The sequence below is a fragment of the Amphimedon queenslandica genome, unplaced genomic scaffold, assembly GCF_000090795.2.
Source record: "Amphimedon queenslandica unplaced genomic scaffold, v1.1 AMPQUscaffold_13475, whole genome shotgun sequence".
Taxonomy (NCBI): domain Eukaryota; kingdom Metazoa; phylum Porifera; class Demospongiae; order Haplosclerida; family Niphatidae; genus Amphimedon; species Amphimedon queenslandica.
The window spans coordinates 323501-330270 of record NW_003546289.1 but is presented as its reverse complement, the minus strand read 5'-3'; positions in this window follow the sequence as shown (position 1 = coordinate 330270).

Here is a 6770-nt window from a genome sequence, read left to right as displayed (position 1 = left end):
AATCTTATCATCATTCTGAAGAGTGACATTATGTTCGATAAGGAGAGAAAGAGAGAGACAAGGACTTACACAAAATTCTATGTACCCACACATATGCAGTTGTCAATGAAGAATTATAGGAAAACAGCTAAATTTATTAAAAAGTTCCATTTTCATACAAAAGTTTGGTCCCAAAGTTGCCTCGCATACATTTTTAAAATCATTTCTGGTAGTGGCGTTGGTCACGCAACATGTAGATGTAGATGGGGGAACATAAGCAAGTTTCTGCAATGAAATATTGGCAACTTTAAGACTGGACTTTTAAGTTCTGCGAGCAAGGAAGCAGCTAAGAGGTATTTTTGCAATTATAAGAAGCTATATGGAGCTAATGCAGTCAAAATATGAATTTTGTCATATAGCATTTTCACAAATAGATTTTGTTACATGGGTACGTCACTCCCATATACTCGACAGTTACATATCCAACCGTGATCACTTGATTAAAAATTTTCACCCCCTCTTCAAAGTGTCTTGATCCTTTAATCCCATCACTATTCCTGCTTGATCACTTGATTTCCTTAATGATTATGGGTGTGCTTAAAATACATGGAACGACACATCTATCTAATAATTAAAGCAAGCCTACGATGTCTTTCTCTCGATCCTTTGTCTGCACCCTAGTTACTTTTGATGCCAAAATCATGGGCGTGATGCTTGATCCTGCTAATACAATGAAATTAGACATGCTGCAAGTTAAAATTGCTAGAGTAAGGAGTTTCTATGATGAAAATGCCATTGTAGTTAAGAGTAGTGATGATAACACCTTGGGTCATTTTGACCGTTTGACAGCTATTGCATTAGTGCAGATAATGAATTTGAGTGAAAATCTTGTGTATTTTATACATCTGATTTTATGGTAATTAATTTTAGTATATGTGCAGGTGATAAGATTAATACTGGAGGAATTAGTCGTAGTTACAAAGAGATACATGTATTGAGATGTTTGCAATTACATCTGGCAATACTTTCATAGATTACAATGGCATCAGTTGAGCCCTGTAGATCTTGATTAAGTTGTTTTAACCAAGTTACCTCTTGTGCTGCACTAGCAAGTGCCAAAAACTCAGCTTCTGCTGTGGAAAGGGCCACACGGGACTGTTTCTTGAGTCTGCATGTTGACCAGACCTCTTTGACTTCCACTTTTTATCGGGCTTAAATGACAGCTATGAGGATCTCAATTTAGAATGCTCAGACGATGACAATCTGGACTCAAATGATAATTTAGTCCTTTCAAGACAATTTCTCTGACTATGACCCAGCTTCTGACAATTGTAGCATTTCAGTCCTCTTGATCATGATCTGTTGTACACTCCATCACTCTGTGACTCATCTTGTTCTTTATGCTTCCTCTCTTTATGAAGCAGTTTCTCAATACCTACATCCATCTCTGAAACTATAGCGCTTGCCTCTAACGCTGTCACTAAGGTAGTGTAAGAATGTGGCAAGCTAGCAAGTAGAAAGAAAACTTCGTCATTATCGTCGATAGCATCACTGACAACTGAGAGCTCATGAAAGGTCTCCATCACCATTTCAATATGCTCTTGTACTGACTCACTATTGTTTAGCTTCAGCAAGTGTAGCTTCCTTCTCAGATTTAGTTGATTGACCCAGGACTTCTTCTGAAACTGTTCCTTTAGCTTGTTCCACACTATGACTGGATCATCAGGATCTGCACCAACAAGATACAGAAACGATGGATCTACTGAGGGAACTATAGTAGCTAATGCTTTGTACTTCCTTGCTGCATAGCATTCTCGCTCCTTCTCTCCAGCAGTACGAGTAGGTGCTGCTTCCGTTCCATCCACTATATTCCACACTCCTTCTTTCTTGAGTGTCATAGCACACTGTACCTTCCATGTCGCAGAGTTGCACCCTCCTTTAAGAGAACAATGGATACTGCCTGTTTCATTGACTCTGCCATCATTGCAACGTGTCTGGGCTCATAACCTGTTAAACTTCTAGACAATTAGGCAGAGGTATAGTACCAGTAAATATTCCTAGTTAAAAAACTACAATTAGGCAGAGTGTGGGACAAATGAACAAACACAAGTTATATAGTACAACATAGATTAATAAATTGTTCACACTACACATATGTACAATCAAAAGTTCACACTTTATTACATAATAGTCAGACTGTAAGAGTGCAAAATCTTAAACACTGAGTCCATCAAGCATAGATTGAACAACGTATTTGAAAACTCTTAAGATTACTTTTGTCTCAGCTGATGCTGTAATTTTACAAGAACACACAGGTTTTATCCTACTAATAATAATAATATTTGACTAATATGTAAAACTTCTTCCTCTGAAATACAAATTACTTGGCAAAATTACCCAAAAATCTAACTCATGGAGATCATGTGCTTCAGTTAGACGCTCATTCCCCTGAAGAGTGCCAGCAGCAAATATTCCTCTATCTTTACTTGGGACTTCCTGTTATGGTTGCAATGCTCTTACAAATTGTGACTATCCAGCAAAATTAATTGGTTGTTCAATCATTGCACTAACATCTAAAAGAATATTGGCCAATGCTTGTGTTGCATCAGAGTCAGTTGATGACCCTCCACTACCATTTGCTATTGTTTCGGCCTCTGCCTCATGTAATGACCCCAGTTTGAGCTGGATTAATTGCTGAAATATACTTTTATCTATTGATAAGTTGGTAGTGTGATTTTTAGATTTGGCTAGCTATATACACTTTCACTGTTTTCCATTATTTCTTCACTTTCCCACTTATTCTTATTTTTTAGAAAAGCTGCCATTTTGGGAGCAAGTTTTTCCATTAGATCCTTCAAATCCTTGTCACCTTTTATGCCAGCTTCCTTAAGTTGAGCTTGAAAGTCCTGATATGAGCTACAAATAGATGAAATACTGAGATTTTTCTAGTTGCTGTTTAGCAAATGTTCTCCTTTTCTTTCTAGATGAAACAATGGAATGCCCTTTAACTTGCTTTAGTTTATGCTCAACAGTGTAACATCTTATTCATTTTTGCCAAAAATTCTCTAAAACTAAGGTTTAGAGATGTAATGGGAAGAGAGCAAGTGCCACCTCTAAATGTCCCATGAATAGCTTCAAGTCTTCGGTTTCCTGTATTGCGTAGTGAGCACTTACTGAAACTTAGGTTTGGAAAACTTAAGTAAAGACTAGAAAGTGGTTAATAGCAGCATAAACCAGCAATTCCATTGTCACATAATGAATTCGACTAATGAAGTGAGTTTGCGAAATTAAGCGAGGGAGAAAGAATTATGGTTTGACTCCATCTTCTGAAAGTCATTAATCCGGCCCATAAACTTTGGGTGGTTTCATGTGGTGTTCCGAAGTTATTCTTATGATAAGGAGCATGAATCCAAACTTGCACTTGTAAGTACATTTGTGTTCCTTCTGATCCTGGAACATACAGGTGCAATTCATTTACCACCTTTTGGCTCAGCACTCTACCAGCAGCATCACAGTTTTGGCGACTTAAAGGGAGAAAAGTCCCTATGTCTAATGGATGCTCCAGGATAAATAGCCTTTAATTGCTTTAGATAAAGGACAGATGCTATCTTGGCTGTTGTGGTCCCACTCTCATGGGCAAGGGGTTCTGCTGTGACATGACCATTAAGTAAATTTCTAACAGCTGTACGTCATGAGTGATTCCAACATGAATATGCAATAGATGGATATGCTTGGCGTAATATAGGTGCAAAGCAACAAAACCTGTGTATTGGTAAACCAATGTACTTGACACCCATTTTTTGTATAATTTTTTGGCACTGCCAGCATTTCCAAAGGAGCCAAGGAATTGGTTGCTGAGTCAGTACAATGCCGTATTAAAGCTAGCCTTCTGCTTTCTCTTCAACAGCCATCATTGGGGCAAAAATGTGAGAACCAGTGACACCTTTAGTTGCTTCTGGTATACTACCCAATAACATATCAGGTTTGTCAACAGTCAGATCGACTAGATCAAATGTATATGCTTCTGTAGCAAGGCCACTATACCGATGTAATATGCCATTTGCATTACTTATATTTGGTGATTGATTTGGAGATGGGAAGAACGTAACATCTGGTAAAAAGGCAGCTCCAACTAAATACTCTTTATTATATAGTTCAATGATCCTAACTATTCGTATTCCATCCATACTATTCTGTAAAGGCATTTTATTCTTCCTTGCAATGTAAAATGCCCAATCATTTAAACCTGGCATGTAAATGTTTCCAATTAGTTCTTTTGCATGGATACATTGTGCTTGTCGATGTGATGGCATTCCTCTAATGGGTGCAATTGTAAAATACATTTTTTTCACCTAATTTATTTCCCAAAAAATTTGCCAATGACCGGGCTTGCTCATCAGCATAATACTTTTCCTTAAACAACCAGTTGTTTAAAAAAGAAAGATCAAAGTCACTAAGACTGTTGCTACTCATTAGGTGAATCAATTTATCTAGGAAAAGCCTAACAGTCTCATTCTGCACCCATGAATTTTTTAAAAGCTTTTCCTTCCTTTTCTGCAATGTACATATTGTATGTCTGTCTTTCAGCTTTGCATATTTACTTACTACTAAAAGACATCCTCAAGTATTTGTTTCTTATGCCACATTTATAAACCCATAAAACCCCTCTTTGGTTTTTCAACAAAGATGTAGGATTTAATTTATATAGTAATGGACTGTAACTGCCAGTGCGTAATGAATGGCATGCATCACAAAAGTATGGATGGCTTCCTGTGGTGCTGGCAATTTTACTACATTCTTCTCTGCTAGCACCAGGCATAGCTTTAAACGTACATTTGTATACTACACCTTCCACAACAAGTGATTCATCCATACTAACCTTGTAGTAGTAAGGCTTATCAGCTACTGCTTGCAGCTCTCTCGCTCTTTCTTCCTCCATTCACGATACACATTACAGCATTTACATTGAGTAAAAATCTGGTGGGCTGCAGAACTTGAAGTCTGTGTGTGACAATCAGTCCAAATTTTTTTGCCGTTGTTGCTCCAGCTGTGCCATTGTCTTGAAGAATCTAAAAAACAGGATCATTGAGCCCATGACAAACACATTTGTTCACTGGCACATCTGCACTTTTAGCTTCTTTGTCACATAATACATCGGTATACGTTTAAAATTTGATAAAATTAAAGCATAAGCACAATAATGTATAACAGTCTCATATTAAGAACACATAAGTACATATGTCTTTCACACCTTGGCAAGGTAAAGAATCTGGTTCAAATCTCTTTCTGCGCTCAACAATATCACTTTTGGAACCAGAGCGGTTTTAATTTAAGACTCTAGGCTCCCTTGATCCTTTAAATGTAGTGCACCAACGAAACAAATAGTTTCTTCTTCCTCATCAATGTATAAAGGTTGCTCTTCATCTTCCACCCCATTCTCCTTTTTTGCAGCACTTGTACAGCTCTGATAAACCAATATCAACTTTCTGCTTTCTCTATTACAACGAAAAAGCAATAATAAATGCCGTATTTCCTCGAGTAAAAGCCGCCCCCGAGTAGCCGCCTCCCTCGAATAGATGCCTCCTGGGGCCAGGGTAGTCAAAGAAATTACCGCCGCCTTCAAATAGACGCCGCATATAATACTATTCATTATTATAATTAATAACCAAGTATTTAATTAACTAGTAAAATGGCCGTCTAGTCACAGTTGAGTCTTAGTCGAGTAGTTCCTTCATCCTATCGATTAGTTTTTTCTTTCCAGGAAAGATATAGATACATGGTACTTCTAGGACCTTTCCAAATTCCCTTTTCCCATTAACATGAGCAGCTTCTATTTGACCCCACGAAGCAAGAAATATGATGCAACTCGCAAAAACTCCCTGAGGAAGGTGAAGTACATGTAGCTCATAATGCAAAGACACTGGGGAACATCTAAAGTCCTACAGCCTGAGGTAGAACATGAGAGTGATCTTTCTCCAGATCTGGAACTGGAAGTAGTAGAGTAGTAATTGACATGATGAAGATTGAATTATTTTGTTTAAAAAGAGTATTAATGGTAAAAATTAATCATTAATTTAAAATTAATGACAATTAATAATAATCGCCGCCCTCGAACAATGGCCGCCCTTGTATAGTCGTCTCCCTCCAACAGATGGAAAATTGAAATAGACGCCGCGGCTTTTACTCGAGGAAATACGGTGTATGCAATCCCAATGAACAATTTGCTTACCTTTCTTTTTGCACAAATTATTTTAGTAGGTGATTTTACAGAATCAATAGTGCTAGCCTCATTCAATGGTTTTGCATGATGATCTCTCTCAAAATAAACTTTCAGGCATTCCTTGACACATAGTGTAAGGTACTATACATCCCAATTCTTTGCAGAGACTTCAGAAAAAGCAACTAGCGCATATCTCATATCCTCATCACTCTCAATAGCAACCAATGAAACAGCAGTGAATTTCATTAATGTTAGACAGAGCCAATTAGTCATGACACAAAATTTGGTTAGTTTATAGATTATATAGAACAGCATTAATACGTCGTTGATGTATAGTATAATATGCAGAGCTTACTTCACCAATCAAGTCATCAAAATAAGAGATAACTAATTTGTGTCCCATCCTCTCTATGTCTGGAAGGAGCTTAACAAGACTTTTTTTTAACTCCATCTCTAGTATAGTCCAAACTACAACTGCTATCATATCTCCAAACTTTTTGAACTCCACCAGAAAAGAAACAGCAATTCTTGTCAATTCTTTTGCTTCTCCTACACCTGCACTGGTCTGAGC